The sequence below is a fragment of the Leptonychotes weddellii genome, chromosome X (assembly GCF_054177405.1).
Source record: "Leptonychotes weddellii isolate Sample4059 chromosome X, ASM5417740v2, whole genome shotgun sequence".
In the NCBI taxonomy this organism is placed as follows: Eukaryota; Metazoa; Chordata; class Mammalia; order Carnivora; family Phocidae; genus Leptonychotes; species Leptonychotes weddellii.
The window spans coordinates 87,589,124-87,605,502 of NC_138385.1; the positions used below are offsets into that span (position 1 = coordinate 87,589,124).

A 16,379-nucleotide genomic window follows, 5' to 3' on the forward strand; every position below is an offset into this window, starting at 1 on the left:
AAAATTTCCGGATATTGACATGTCTAAGTAGATAAAAATGGTTGGCTACCATCTTGTGGGGAATCATTTAGGCTTATCATAAAAATCTGTTTATATGACTATACATCGCCTTTACATTATTGGCTTCTCTACCTTAATTTTGTATTTGTTCAGATAAAGGTGAACCTCATAAATGGCTGAGAGAAAAGCCTCTTAAAAGTCAACTAGGTAAAATACGGTCTACCTCCTGAAGGAGAAGGAAACTCAAACCGATCTGCTTCCTATGGAGAGAAAAATGTCTCCTCGTCTACCCAACCCTGATTTAGACCTGACTGGATTCTTCTTGGGATGAATATTTCAGACCCAAACTCACTATTAGCAAGATTTGCAGTTTGTAATAGATGCTATAAATGAATCGCCAAGAGGGTAATAACAACTTAATACTTGTAAGACAAAGTTCTAAAGCATATGACCTGAATGCTTGAGCAAAAATCTCCTTTTGCTATAGTACAAACTGGCACCAGAGTGATGAAAAGGCAAAGCTCTTCACATCCCTCTGGACTGCTCTCCTAGGAGTTAGTGGTGATGCTGTTAATTCTCTCTGCTTCTCCTAAGTGTTCAATTTCTAATATCTAACACTTTCAAAAAACTACTCATGATATATAAAGGCCGTCCTGGGGATGTCCAGTCTGCTCTTCCTTAGCTCTGACCAATTCACACTTTTTCAGCAGAACTAAGTCCAGAGTGGCAGTTCCCCTCAAGGGCTGTCTCTAACTTATGCAAAGGATGTGACAGAGGGTCCACTTTCTGCAAAGTGGATTTAAATACCATTTCTGTAGGTCCGGGGTCAGGGAAATCTGACCACCACCTGGCTTTTGCTTTTACCAGAACATGGGGGTGTACTGAACATGGCTGCTTTCACGCTTCACGGGCAGAGTTGGATGGGTGCCACAGAGACTGTAGGGATCTCAAAGCTGGGGATATGTAGTATCTGGCCCCTCAGAGAAAAAGCCTGCTAACCCTGCTCTAGCTAATAAAGGTGCCATATCATGGCTATGCCCTGCTCTGTGCCAATTACCTTACAGAAAGACTGGTCTAACTTCATGAAAGAAGATATACAGATGGCTAATAAGCAGAAAGAAGGTGCACATCATTCTTCACTAGAGAAATGCAAACTAAAACCACAATTTGCACTACTTTACACCCACTAGAATGGTTGAAATTAAGAAAACTGATCATTCCAAGTTTTGACAAAGATGGGGACGAACTGGAACTCTTGGACACTGCTGCTGGGTATGGTACAACCCCCTTGGAAGAATAGTTTGGTATTTTCTTGTAAAGTTAACATACCTTTCTCTCAGACCCAGAAATTCCACTTCTAGGTATTTATCCTAGAGAAATGAAAACGTATGTCCACAAAAAGACTTGGACAATTTGAATGTTCATGGCAGCTTTACTCATAATAGCCAAAACCTGGAAACAACCTACATGTCCAACAAATGATGAATGGATAAACAAATTGTAGCATATACATACCACAGCATGTTTCTCGGCATTAAAAAAGAATAAACTATTTGCGGGGGGAAGGGAAGAGGTAAAATTCTTTAATGACAGTGAAATTTTTATCCACAGATAGAAAGTTCTTTTTTTTAATTATCACTATTTTTTTTTTTTTAATTTGACAGAGAGAGACACAGCGAGAGAGGGAACACAAGCAGGGGGAGTGGGAGAGGGAGAAGCAGGCTCCCCGCAGAGCAGGGAGCCCGATGTGGGACTCGATCCCAGGACCCTGGGATCATGACATGAGCCGAAGGCAGTCGCTCAACCGACTGAGCCACCCAGGCGCCCAAATTATCACTATTTTTTAATATAGTGATTCAACAGTTCCATATATCACCAGGTGCTCATGAAGACAGGTGCACTTCTTATCCCCCATCATCTATTTCCCCCAACCCCTACTGCCTCTGCTTTTGGAGGCAGGTGGGAAATTTCCTATACTGTCATTGTGGTCATGGTAACCTAAGTGCATAATCTGCCAAAACTCATCAAAATGTAAGCAACATTAATCTACCTTCTGTAAATTATACCACAATAAAATTGATTTTTACAAAACTATTGTTCCATAACCTTTCATGACCCAGATCACCTATCCCAAATTTGTCAAATTACTTTGCTTCTTTCTCCTTTCAGCCTCATCTAGCAGTTCTCTGTTACGCTCCCACTTTGATAGCCCTCATATTCCAACAAGTACACAGTATTATATATCTTCTAAACATATGATTATTTCTTTTACATTCCTGTTGGAGATCAGACTTACAAGAAATCCATAGCACCTTAAAGGTCATCAAATCAAATGGTCTAATCTTAAATGTTCTCCTAATGTACAACAGGCCATGTTCATCATTTGATTAATCCAGAATCTGCCTACCTCTAATTCCAACCACTGGTTCTGATCCTGCCTTTTGGGGCTGTATTCAGCAGGCTTAATCACTCATCCACTTGACAGCCAATCAAGCATGTGACACACGTGTATGCAAAATTGACCACGTCTCCCTGAATCCTTACTATCTCCAAGCTGGACATCCTCAATCACTTCTTCTGAAAAAAGCTCTAACTCTCCAATGCTCAATTCTGGTGGAGTTCTTGATATCCTGTGTTAAAATCTGTGTTCACATTCCTTAATTATGCAACCAAGTGGGACTCCCCTGTTCGCCCAGAGGGCAAAACTGTTAACTAGTGTGTAAAAATGTATAGGAGAAACTACTTTTGCCTAATAGAAATTTTTCTAACAACTGAAACTGCCCCCACATGTAATATTTGAGCAGAGACTCCATTGCTAGATGTCAGGCAGAGAATTTTTTATTTCACAGAAGTTGAACTAGAAAATCTTAAAAACACACGTTCCAACACTTTGATTTGATACCTGTCAAAGGTCTCCAAGCTTATGAGACAGAAAATTGGTTAGTTTGTAAAAAAGACAGAAATGAGAAGAATGCAGAATATGATGGACTGGGTCTCCTGGGTTTGGTTTGGGCTCTTGAATAAGATGAAACAATTATGAAACTGAGTAAGACAAAGAAAGGGATACCACACTGAAGAGAGAAACTAATTTCTCTCTTTTTTTTCCCTAAGGCCAGAGTTGCATAGCCCCATCAGACACTAGATGACATGCTTTGTTCTACCCTGGTAGCTAAACAATGCCTGAAGTACCACATGAAATAAACAGACCAATGATGTCCAAGGCTAGTTTGGCCAGTATATCACTCACAACAAATAGACTCACAGTGGAGACTGTGTCCAAAAAAAACAAACAAAAGGGCAGCAATTCAAAATAGCTCTCAGCCCTACACTCAGTCACTGCAAACAAGGGCTAAAAGAATGCAATCAGTGCATTTTCAGAGTGTAAATTGTTACCCACAGACGAGAACTCAGAATTCCAATCTGCTTTGTGTTTTCCTCCCTCCCTCATATAAATGAGCTTACCCCAGGATCTCGCTAGGTTGTGGGCTTTCAGAAAACTGCTTTTGCTTGCAATTGATAGGATTTTTCCCTTTTTTTCAAAGGAAAAAAATGCATTAAAGATTTTGTTCTTTATAGTTTTCCAAACAACATGAGCTCAGCAAACAGATTTAGTTTTAAAAGTAACTTATCAACACTGACAGCGGCCTCTTAAGAACAGCTGTTGCCTCACAGACTACAGTGTGAACATACCCCTGCATTTAGAAACAATTCTGCTTAGAAGGAATAGTGCACATTTAGCACCCTCCCCTTAATTACCAAAGACATTTGCATGAAAGCCCAATCTTTGTTTGGCAACTTCACCTTATTATTTTTTCTAGGTTTTAAAATTTAAGTCCTGAAAGGTGTCATTCCGTAATGATGTGTTGTGCTTGCAAAGGAAGAGCCACCTCCTCCTCGCATGCCCCCGTCTAGCAGCCAGCTTTTGAATCGGAGAAGTGCTCTTTCCTTTCTTTTACTGCGTTGGCTGACTGTCAAAACTAGTTCTTTTGCAATCCTAATTGTGAGCTGCAAGGTCACATGAGTCTTGGCTCTGACAGTAGAAAATGAATTTATAAAGAAAGATACTATCCTTCCTTCTTCTAATGTTCGAGACGCTAAGAAGCATTTGCATAATACGTGTTTTGCAATTTTTGTGAAATGCCACGCCACACTTTTACAGCTGACATTAGTCTTAGGGTACTGGGTGCATGAGCTGATGTATCATAATGTGTGAGTGGAGACAGGCTGGGGAGCGAGTGAGAGAAAAACAAAATAAAAGAAAATATTGATGCAATCAACACTAAAATCCTCTCCATGTTCTTTCCGACTAAGAGTTTATAACATAGAATGGTTTCTGTAAACTATGTGCCTCCTACATGTCTTTGAATAAATCCTTACTGATCTTCTGGAGTTCACTGTTCAATCGAGCTAAGTTAATATTCACAAATGATTGTTTCAAAGCCTCACAAATTTTATCATTTTCTCCGTTAATGTAGTGCACGTGCACACAAAAAGAGAACGACGCAAGTGTCTTTTTTAACCTTTCAATTTATCATGAAATACTTCATAAGTGAATATCATTCTGAGGCAAAGAGAAATAATTAAGAACGTAATTAAGACCGGTATGGAGGGTTCTTAAGTGGGCAGAGCACTGAATGTACTTCATCCTTCCTCAAGAGGACATGATAGCTTTTTCAAGGATAGCCTCAAGTAGATACATATAATGGAATCAAAGGAGAGGCTCAGGATGCCTCAAATCACTTACTCTTTTCTTTAGCCTAGAGTCTACCCTCAGTAGCAGTATCCCTCACGATGCTTTGACATTGGTAAGGGACTAGTGTGGCAAAAACAAAGGAATGTGCTTCTCCACAAGACTTTGGTCATTTTTATTGTGATGTGCAGAAATCACGATTATTTTGGGTATTAAAAAAATCAGGTTAAGTTGGCATAGCTTGTGCAAAAACACAAGTGCAGGAAAAAAGCATCGCACACCTACAACGTGGCTTCACAGATGGTTTTCCTTTTGTCCTTCTTGCTCACCTGCATCCTTCAAAAATTATAACATAAATACCAAACTACTCAGGATGGGCTAGATTGCACTTACAGTAACAACCTCCAAAATCTCTGTAGTTTAGCCTAACAGAAGATTCTTGCTCACTTACTGGTCACTCAGAAACTTGGCAGATGGAGGCATCATTTGAACAAGCTCTTCTACAACTACAGCAGCAGTGGGAGGGAAACGCAGATCTCGCACTGTCTCATCAACTACAACTTGGAAGTGATACATGGATTTTCCACTCCCATTTCATAGGCCTAAGCAAGTCATATGGCCACACTTACTGTCAAAGAAAGGGGAAGAGCAATCCTATCATCTACCCAGAGAGCAGAGAGCCAGAAATATTAATGCTAAAAAGCATTAATGTCTGCTAATTGCACTTATTACCTACTAATTATATTTTGGTAAATATTATTTTTATCTTTTTATGGAAACATGTATTTAACCATGTTTTTATAGAATTGAGACAATATTGTACACACTACCTTATCATCTGATTTTTCTCTTAGCATATCACAAACATTGATTACATATTCTAATATACATTATTAAATCCTATGGATGGCTCATATTTTATTTAAACAGCTCTCCACTTTGGAATTTTAGTTCTAATTAGGCTGAAAAGAAAACTATAGGAATAATTAACTGGAACACCCAAAAGAAAGTATATGTAGGACAGAAGCAACCTGAACATAGATTAGGCCTCAAGTCTGCCATAGGAGATCAGGAAAGAGCAAAGCAGGCCTGAGGAAGTAGTCATACTAATGTTTTTTTGTTTGTTTGTTTTTTTAAAGATTTATTTATTTATTTATTTGACAGAGAGAGAGAGAGACAGCGAGAGTGGGAACACAAGCAGGGGGAGTGGGAGAGGGAGAACCAGGCTTCCCGCAGAGCAGGGAGCCCGATGTGGGGCTCAATCCCAGGACCCTGGGATCATGACCTGAGCCGAAGGCCGACGCTTAACGGACTGAGCCACCCAGGCGCCCCGCATACTAATGCTTTTAATGGAGCCTGAGATGGAACACTCTATACACACAGATTCAGAAGAGTAATTAACAGAGAAGAAACTGGCAAAGACTTTATATACAGCTCAACAACACTAGCAAAAAGAAGTGTGGGTTGATTATAAATTTGGACGGTTGATACTCTACACTGGTAATACATTTACACTAAAAATTGGAGGTCAGGGGCACCTGGGTGGCTCAGTCGTTAAGCGGCTGCATTCCACTCAGGTCATGATCACAGGCTTCCTGGATCAAGCCCCATGTCGGGCTCCCTGCTCAGCAAAGAGTCTGCTTCTCCCTCTCATCTGCCTCTCCCCCTGGCTCATGCTCTCTCCCATTCTCTCTCTCTGTCAAATAAATGAATAAAATCTTAAAAAAAAAAAAAAATTGGAGGTCAGCTATATTTACACAGACTATGACTAAAAGTCATAATTTAGTATCTGTTCAGATCTAACCTCCACATCAGATCAATGTCAATAGAACAGCATGAGCAAGTAATTCAAACAAATATAATGCTTTTTCTTTCATATACAGTGAGTCCCTCAATTAGTAGAGCATCTCCTTTATTTTTCCAAAAGCTGTGACATACTTGTCCTGGTACTTTTCCAGGACACTCTCAACCAAGTACAGTTAAACCCTGAACAATGTGGGGGTTAGGGGCACCAACCCCTTGCATAGCTGAAAAGAGGGAGGGGCAGAGGGAGAAGCAGACTCCCCGCTGAGCAGGGAGCCCGACGCGGGGCTCGATCCTAGGACCCTGGGATCGTGACCTGAGCCGAAGACAGATGCTTAAGCGACTGAGCCATTCAGGCACCCCTATGTGTAACTTCTGACTCCTCAAAAACTTAACTAATAGCTTACTGTTCTTTGGAAGCCTTACTGATCACATAATCAGTGAGTTAACACATATTCTGTAAATTTTTATATATATATGTATATATATATATATATATATATACATATATATACTGTATTCTTATAATAAAGTAAGCTACAGAAAAGAAAATGTTAAGAAAATCATAAGGAAGAGAAAATACATTTACAGTACTGCACTGGATTTACTGAAAAAATCTCATGTATAAGTAGACTGAGACATTTCAAACCTGTGTTCAAGGGTCAACTGTATTTACTAAAACTCAACTTTCCTAGGTGCTGAAGGAGATACAGAGGAAGTGAAAGACATGCCCACAGTATACCTGTGGAGACAAAATTAGCATATGCCAGACATCTAAAGAATCAATTAATTTCACTGTATAACTGGCTCTAAGATCCAACAGAATTGAGCAAAGGAAGAGTTGATTATGAATTAAAATACTGGGAAAGACTTAATTCAAAAAGGTACCCTTTGAGCACCATTTTGAGCACCATTTTGAATGACAAGCAGCCATCAGTTTTAAAAGTACTGAAGTCTGGGGCCCGAGAGGTTGGCAGTACGCAATCATCACAGAAATTACTGCAAAATGCAAGGAGAGGTAGAGAGACCTGCTGATCTCAGATGGAGGGTTCTGGAAAATGCAACTGGAAAGGCAGGGTAAGATCAAAGGATGGAAACCTTTGAAAAGCAGGAGAAAGCTTCTGGGAGGTCCTCTAAAAGGGAGCCATTACAGGTTCTCAAGAAAAGAGAAGGATATAAGGAAAGTGATGTTTTAATTACAGTAGTCGGGCAGTAATAAGTATGACTGATGGAATTCCCATTCCTTCCCCTCAAGCAACCGTCACACACAGATACATATACATTAGACATATATAAAACATACACAGGTAAAAGTTTACATCCTCCATTCTCCAGGCTACCATAGGACTTTAGTTATCAAATAGTAAACATAATAAATAACAAGCTTAAGAGTATTATCTATACAATCCTCCTATCTATCTCTACCACTACATATTGCATCTCAAAGGCAGGAATCATGTCTTCTGTATCTTTATATATCCAGTCCCTGACACAGTATCTGCCACATAGATAGCAAGCTTTGAACCCATGACAGAAGACACTAGGGGATGGAAGATCACATACGTCCTCCCTTTAAGCATACCAAGAGATTAAAATAGCATCTGAGTTAGAAAAGAACTAAAATATTAATTCCCTCTCTCAATGTATCAGTTGTCTTCGAGTTGGCCTTTCAGAGTCGAGCTCCACCCTTCTCCACCCTGTCTGAGCCTCAAAGAGATCATCTGTATGTACCACATCAACAGGATTCTCTTTCAATTGAGCTCAGCCAAATGGACACCACCTGACAAGATTCAAAGGAAAGAGAAGAGTGAGGGCAGGGTATTCATATTCTATACTCCCAAGGTCAGTGTGGCCTGGGCATATCACCTGACCAAAGGTCACTGCACTTCCTACAGCTGCCAGCACTACGGGACCGGCCATCCTTGTGGACCGAGTCCATCCTCCCCTTGTCCTTTCATACTGAGGAATGGTAAAACCTCAGCTGTGCAATTTCCCTTCTAGTTCTACCACTATACCCAGACCCACTAGTTAAAAACAGCCCCTTCCTAAATAAACCCTCTCAATTCAAATGATCTTCCTCTGAGTGTGCCATTTGTTTGCTATGGAGCCCTTGACTAATTTACTTTATTTTTGCTAATGCAAGAAAAGGCAAGAGACGCCAGTCCGCAAGGAAAGACATTTTCGTGAAGACTCTTTTTAGAGCTTCGTCAAATTTCACATCTAGGATTGGATGAAACATTAGTGAATTAGCTTATCACTTCCTGTAACATTCTCCACAGATGGGAAACGAAATCACAGTATATTGGTAAGAGATTCACAACAACAATTTTTTTAATTTCAAATAAACAGTGGGAAACAGTTCCAAACATTGATGGGAAATGAAATAATTTTTATTTGTTATACTTTGGCCCTCATTTGAAACACAAAGCCATTGACCTTTGTGCCTTCTCCCAATCATTAGCCCTCCTGCCTTTTTTTTTTTTTTCCCATCTTCCTCCTGGCCAAAAGAGAATCCACAATTAGCATTTTTTAAACAAGCAAATACTCTAAACTCCATTATCCATCTGTCTTTTCATCAGAGCCATCTATGTAAACCCTCAAGCTGGATGAAATCAAGTATTTGCTTCTTCAACCCTGGACCAGGTCAGCTGGGTGCTGCTGAAAAAGGTCACACAATGTGGCAAGCTTTATCTCAAAAAATTCACAATGGCACCATCAGTTGGAAGCTCCATAATTATCAGAAATCCTCTCATGTTTCTCTGCTCAACTCCCATTTCCAACAAAAGTTTTTCAAACTCTCCATGTTCCTCAAACCTATGATCCCCGCCTTTCCTTTCAATCTTAAAAGATGACCCTGTCTGATAATTCATATTAAATACTGAGGTTATCAACCAAACTGAATGTAGCAATCTACCATAACTGCACACTGTCAACCTCCTTACTTCCTGTTTCCAAAGAAAAAGCCAGTCATGCCACCTACATCTGACACATCACCCCCTTCCTCATTTTCAGGAATATCAACCCCACAGAATATTCTCCCCTGTATGCTTATCGTTTCCTATTAAAAAGATCCTCATCATTAGGATTTAAACACACACTTACCTCACCCATCTTTTACAAGTAAGTGTTTCACACACTTGTAATTATTCATGATAATCCCATCTCTCTCCAACCATGCCTTACATTTTAAGAAGGATCCAGTGTGGAGCTCTAGGATCCTTAATTTGGCAAAAACAAATGACATTTCATCCCCAGTAGTTTGGCCTTTGGCATGCCTGACAACTGTATTAAAAATGGCTGGAGGCATGGAAGCTTAGAAATATTAGGTAAAGAGGTAAGCCAACTTAAATTCCTGTGTATGTGAAAAGAGGTGAAGGTGGTGATATCTGGCAAGAGGCAAGATCCAGGAATTGTGAGAAACAATGGGTGTTTCAATTAGCAATAATCGCGCCTCGGATAAACCTCCTTGGCTTCGATATTGCCACTGCGCCAAGCACAATGGGTGTGAGCCCAGTAAGAGGTATCTTTGAAAAGAAACAAAGAAAAGAATTCACTGGAGATAGCTTCCCTAAGAGAAGGACCAAAGAAAAAAAAAAAAGACAGATAAAAGGATCAAATGGCTAGATTGCTAAGGAGAAACAGGTGAAAAAGGAGACTGGGGAGGTATGTAGAAACCATACCACACAGGGATTATAGGCAATGTTTTAAAAAAGCAAAAACAAACAAACAAAAAAAACCAAAAACCTTTACCTCTACCCTAAAAGAATTAAGAAATTATCAAAGAATTTTGGGCAGAGAGCTGATCTATCACATTTGATATCTGAAAAAAAAAAATACAATGTCAGAATGTGAAAAACAAATCGAAGAAAAACAAACTGCTATCTGGGATGAAGAAAAGTGGACAAACTCAAAAGATGCTAGGAAAGTAAAACCAGTAAGACTCGGTGAAGAATTAGATATGGAGCTGAGAGAGAGAGGGAGATACAAATATGACTCTGGGTTTCTAACTTGAACAACTGAAGTAAGGTGACCTAAAATAAAAACAGAATCGAAAGAAAGATTGGAAATTTGGGTTTGGTTGGACATTAGGTATGTGCCGTGTCTTTGAATCATTGTTGGGGAGGAGATGCTTTCCTTCTACTCTTCTAGATCCTGCGACTGGTCAAACAAGCAAAAGGTCCTAAGACTTATTAACAGGAGAAAAGGAAATGTGATTTCATACATACAAGAACCCCAAAGATCGGAGGCTCCAAAGGCAGCCAAGTAATTGAGGCTTATATAACATCCTGAGCTAAGGAAAGGGGCAGAGGTCTGGGGATATGAAGGGGAGAAGGCCATTCACAAGAAGGCAGAGTGGATGTGGGGAAAACAAAGGTTGCCCTTTTATGCAGATAAGTTTCTCAGGTAAAAAATTACCTCTGATAATAGCTCTTTTCCTGGTACCAGCCCCCTTTCCAATGTACATTTAGGCAGTTGAGGGGGAGATCAAGAGCTTTTCCTGAATCTGCTGTGTTCTGGTGGCCTTTATCTCAAAATAATCCTCATGCCAAAGTGGCATGTTTTGGGGTGGTATATTCCACTCCCCTTCATCATCAAGAAAATGTTAAGCAATTAGGTAGACATAAAGGTTTGTATTTCAGAGGGGGCTTCTGGGCTATAGTTTAGATTTCTAAGTGATCTATATTGAGAATAAACTTGAAGCCACAAGCTTAGAATAGATCATAAAGGGAGAGCATAGCAGGAGCAGAGGAAATGACCCAGATTCGATTAAATAACTTCGATGTTTAAAATCTAAGAAGAGGATGAAGTGCAAAGAGAAAGAGAAGTGACCAAGAAGATGTCAAGAACAGAAGCCAAGAGAAGAGATGGTTTCAAGAAGTGTTTAATGCTAAGAGGTCAAGTAAAATGAGAACTGGAACATATCAGTTGGATTTAACAACCTGTGTTTAAGGAATGTTCTGTTCCCAGAAACCTAAAAATATTATAAAAGCACTAATTACATTTTGTCTCTTGGACACAATCTTCTCACATATTATATATACTCTTTAGTCGTCTTCTTTTTCTTCAGAAAGCCCGCTGGCATAGATCCATGAGCAAGCACTGGGGATGAACAATCACCATTTTCAGCACATTTCCAGTGTTGCCTCAATTATACCAAGTTCATGAGACCAAAGCATCTTACCAACATGATTAGCATTTTTCATTTTTTTAAATTTTCTTCTCAATTTTTTTTTTTTTAAGATTTTATTTATTTGACAGAGAGAGACACAGCGAGAGAGGGAACACAAGCAGGGGGAGTGGGAGAGGGAGAAGCAGGCTTCCCGCTGAGCAGGGAGCCCGATGTGGGGCTCGATCCCAGGACCCCGGGATCTTGACCTGAGCCAAAGGCAGACGCTTAACGACTGAGCCACCCAGGCGCCCCAAATTTTCTTCTCATTTTAAAATATAAGTAACAAAAATGCAATGAAGAGTAATATTGAAACTACTGCTTAAAACAACAAAGATGATGCGATGCAAACTGCTGCCTTGAGAGCCAAATCTTCATTCAATAGCTCGAAACATTTGTTCTTCGACTCACGTATTTAAGTATGAATTTAATTATCGAAATATGGTGAGGTGGTCAACATCTAATATAAAAAATGTAGGTGGTTAAAAAGTCCTATGTTTGAAAGTTGAGGTTTACTTGTATCCTATACATAAAATTTAAATTCACTGAAATGTCTTCAAAGAGGAATTTAAAGAAAAAGAAATGTAAACATTTAAAATTTTTTTTTCCTAAAGATTTTTATTTATTTATTTGAGAGAGAGAATGAGAGACAGAGAGCACGAGAGGGAAGAGAGTCAGAGGGAGAAGTAGACCCCCCGCTGAGCAGGGAGCCCGATGCGGGACTCGATCCTGGACTCCAGGATCATAACCTGAGCTGAAGGCAGTCGCTTAACCAACTGAGCCACCCAGGCGCCCTTAAATTCTAACTTTAATGTAAAGCTAATTAGCATGCACCCCTTCTCTCCTATACCACATTCATGGTACTAGTCATGACGCCTTTTATTATACATAAAGAAATAATATTCAACATATGGATATGGCTTGGGATTCAACTTTAGTCGTGTAAAGAAACTGTCAGGTAGGTTTTGGATATACTTTCCCAATCTGTAGGGCCTGAAAAGATACAAGTGCAGGGACAAACACACTTTTACAATTCAAAACACAAATTTATTGATCAACATGTAAAAGTTCTTAATTTTTTTTTCAGGGAGATATATGAGGGGAGATACATCTTTACAATGCACATTAATTAGGAAATTATAATAGTACACTTAAAATTATTGGTAACCAAAAAAAGGATTATTCAATTAATTATGTTGGGATAACTGGTCAATAGTTTGGGGAAAAATAAAATAGGATCTCCATCTCCCACCTTATATAAAAATAAATTCCAGATCAATTAAAAACTAAGTATAAAAAATTAAATTTTAAACATGGAAAAAGTAAAATGTAGATATAAAATGTAAATGTAAAAAAATGAAATCATAGTAATAACTCTTCAAAACAGAAAAAATTGAGTAATTTTATATTTTTACAGTAGAAAAAAGACTTACTAAGCATCATGCCAAAGCTATAAACTGTTTAGAAAATGATCAATTTAACTTATTTAATATGTAAAAGTTCTTTACAGCCAAACAACTCACCATTATCAAAGTTAAAGGTCAAACTACAAAATGAAAAAGAATTATGTGCACTATATATGACACACTACAGGTAAATATAAATATATATTACATATAAAAATGTATTTGTGGGGGTGCCTGCGTGGCTCAGACGGTTAAGCGTCTGCCTTCAGCTCAGGTCATGATCCCAGGGTCCTGGGATCGAGCCCCACATCGGGCTCCCTGCTCACCTGGAAGCCTGCTTCTCCCTCTCCTACACCCCCTGCTTGTGTTCCCTCTCTCTCTGTCTCTATGTAATGTATTTGTGTGTATATACATAAATTTATAAATGGAGAGAGACAGAAAACTTATAACTCAGAAAAAAATTTTACTGCCATAGGACAAAAATTAACAGATATGCACAATTCAAGAAATACATGGTCAAGAACAACATAAAAAATATATTTCAGTATTACTTACAATTAAAGAAATCATGTTAAAATGGCAGTATGTCCGTTCATCACATTGCCAAATATTAACAAGTTTGATAACGCTCAGTGCTACCATACTTATTGAGGGATAATACCCTCATATTCTATTAGTGAGTCTCACCTTCCTGAATGGCAATTTTACAGTATTTATCCAAGGCCTTTAAATCTGCATACCCTTCTAGAAATATTCACTTGATGAATTATGCTAAGGAAATATTGGATAAGTTAACACAGATGAATAACAAAGGATGATTATCCACAGCTGTTTTTAATTGTCAAAAAAACAGTGGAGGTAGAGAATGTAACAGGTCAAAGGCACAGAATAGGATAAATTATGGTATATAGTAACACTATGAAACTATTAAAATCATCACGTAGGTCTGTGTTGGGGGAGGAAAAATTTTTCCCATGCCCTTCTAGGTTCTTTGGTTGGTAAACTAATAGAAAACAGATAAACAGGAGAAAAACAAATTTCATTATATACAAAGAGGAACCCCACAAGAATCTGAGACCCAAAGATAAGGAGCACGGTTGAGACTCATATGCCATCCTATGCTAAGGAATAGGATAAGGGCCTGGGGCTTCAAAAGAGAGGAAGGTCATACAAAGATGAAATGTTTGCCCCACCATACAGGTAAGTCATTCAGATAAAAGTTACTCCTGGTACTAGCTCTGTCTCTGAGCCAGGCCCCCTATCTAAAGTCTTTCAGGGAGTTAAGGAAGAGGTAAAAGTTTTCTTCATCAGCTGAGTCTTGATTGCCTTTAGCTCAAAATAACCCACATGCCAAAGTTGCATATTTTGGGGTCACATATTCTGCTCCCCTTCACCTGTCTTTTTTGACACTGAAATAATATCAGAATGCTCTGTGAAGGGGAAGAGGAGATTTTTTTTTTTTTAAAGATTTTATTTACTTATTTGACAGAGACACAGCGAGAGAGGGAACACAAGTAGGAGGAGTGGGAGAGGGAGAGGCAGGCTTCCCGCCCAGCAGAGAGCCTGGTGTGGGGCTCGATCCCAGGACCTGGGATCATGACCTGAGCCGAAGGCAGATGCTTAACGACTGAGCCACCCAGGTGCCCCAAAGAGCAGATTTTAAAAGAGCGTATCTAATATGATTACATTTGTGAATATGTATACATGTTTATGTGTACCTGTATTTCTATGGGGAAAAATCTAGGGAAATGAACAGCACAATTTTAACAATTATTGCATTGAGGTGGTGAAGATTTTATGGAGAATTTTCAGTTTTTCTCCAGTTCTTTCTCATTAACTGAGTATTTTTAGAATGAGTTTCTGCTACTTCACAAAAAAGAATATGTAAAACTCCATCCTGAGGAAAACAACTAAGTTCTTTAGCCACTTTCCAAAAATGAATGAAGAGACTACATAAAGCTTTCTCTGTAGAAGGTTACCCTATCTTCTCTTACCAGCTGTGGATGTGAGAAACACAAAGCTCCTAGTGAACTATCCTCCACTGAGGAATCAATAGAGAACAAATGATTTAGACACACCATGGAATCTAAAAGAACCACCACCAACAACAACAAAAAACAAACACCAAACTCATAGAAAAAGAAATCAGATTTGTGCTTACCCGGGGAGTAACGGAGAGGCATTGGCGAGATTGGATGTGAAGAGTCAAAAGGTACAAACTTCCAATTATAAGATAAATAAGTACTGAGGATATAACACCCAACATGATGACTACAGTTAACGTGGTTGTAGAATATTTCTGAAAGTTGGTAAGAGAGTAAATCCAACAAGGTCTCATCCCAAGGGAAAAAAAAAATTCAGTTTAACTATATGAGGAAATGGATGTTAATTAAATCTATTCTGGAATCATTTTACAACATATTTCTGTCAAGCTGTTACGCAGGACACCTTCAACTTATATAGACCTATAGGTCAATTATATCTCAATAAAAGTGGAACAAAGTAAAAACTTAAAAAAACAGTAAAAACCACACCATGGTCACTGAAGTGGACTGGACTAGCTCTTTACGGCTATGAAACAAATAACCCCAAACCTGGGGGCTGGCAACAGCCAATGTTTATCATCTTACATTTTCTCAGTGTGGAGAATGCCAGAGTAGCTTAGCTGGGTGGTTCCAGCTCTGAGTGTCTTGAGATTGCAGTCAAGGTGTCATCTCAGGGCTGCAATCAACTCAGGGCTCACCTGGGAAAGAATAAGCTTCTAAGTGCATTCATGGGGCTGGTGGCAAGGCCTGAGCAAATCATCTTCCAAACTTACTTATGTGGGCCGGTCCAGATGGTTGGCTCATGACATGAAACTGGCTCTCTCCAGCATTAGCAGGCCCAGAGAGAGTGAGAGAGAGCAGCCCATCTCACAAGTGGCATCCCACACTCCCACTTGTATTACTGTTCTAATACCTCTGCTATGTTCTATTCCTTAGAATTGAGTCAATCCATGTAGCTGACACTGAGGGCCTGAGTACCAAGAGGTAGAGATCTTTGGGGGCCACCTTAGAGACTGCCTTACAGTATGGGCCAAAAGCAAAAAAGAAAGCAGACAAACTAAAAACTAAGGCTTATACAGGAATATTCAGAGCAGCTCTGTATGTAATAGCCCCAAACTGGAAACAACCCAAATATCAATAGGAGAATGGATAAGCAAATTATGATATATCCATAGAGTGGAATATTACTCGGCAACAAAAAGGAACAAACTTCTGATTCAGACAACAACATGGATGAATAACACAGATATCACACTGAGCAAAATAAG

The 16,379-nt window shown here is 39.1% G+C and overlaps 1 pseudogene; it reads right to left on the reverse strand.

Moving 5' to 3' along the window:
* Positions 1-9,880: 9,880 nt before the first annotated feature.
* LOC115940072 (U4 spliceosomal RNA) lies at positions 9,881-9,989 on the reverse strand (annotated as a pseudogene).
* Positions 9,990-16,379: the final 6,390 nt, after the last annotated feature.